Source organism: Gavialis gangeticus, unplaced genomic scaffold, assembly GCF_001723915.1.
Source record: "Gavialis gangeticus isolate Ggan-Ray unplaced genomic scaffold, GavGan_comp1, whole genome shotgun sequence".
NCBI lineage: Eukaryota > Metazoa > Chordata > Crocodylia > Gavialidae > Gavialis > Gavialis gangeticus.
In genome coordinates, this window is record NW_017729026.1 from 2,409,741 (window position 1) to 2,410,035 (window position 295).

Here is a 295-nt window from a genome sequence, read left to right on the forward strand (position 1 = left end):
AGCCTCCAGGGGATAAAATCAGCAATTTATGCAACAACTCCCCTGCCCACCAAGGCTGAGGAGGAGATGGAGTGCCTGCCCTCTGAGTGCCACAAGTGGCCCCAGGAGCAGGATGACATTTGCCCCCCAAAGCGGATGGGGATCGATCTCCCGTGGATGGTCCTCAACTCAGATACTGAGGGGGGCCTGCTAGGGAGCCTGGCCATTGAGGGCACTTTCACCCGTCTCACTGGGAGGTCCCTTCCCAGAGTACAGCCCTGCTGGTTCTCGGTCGGCAACATCCAGCTCCTGCTGG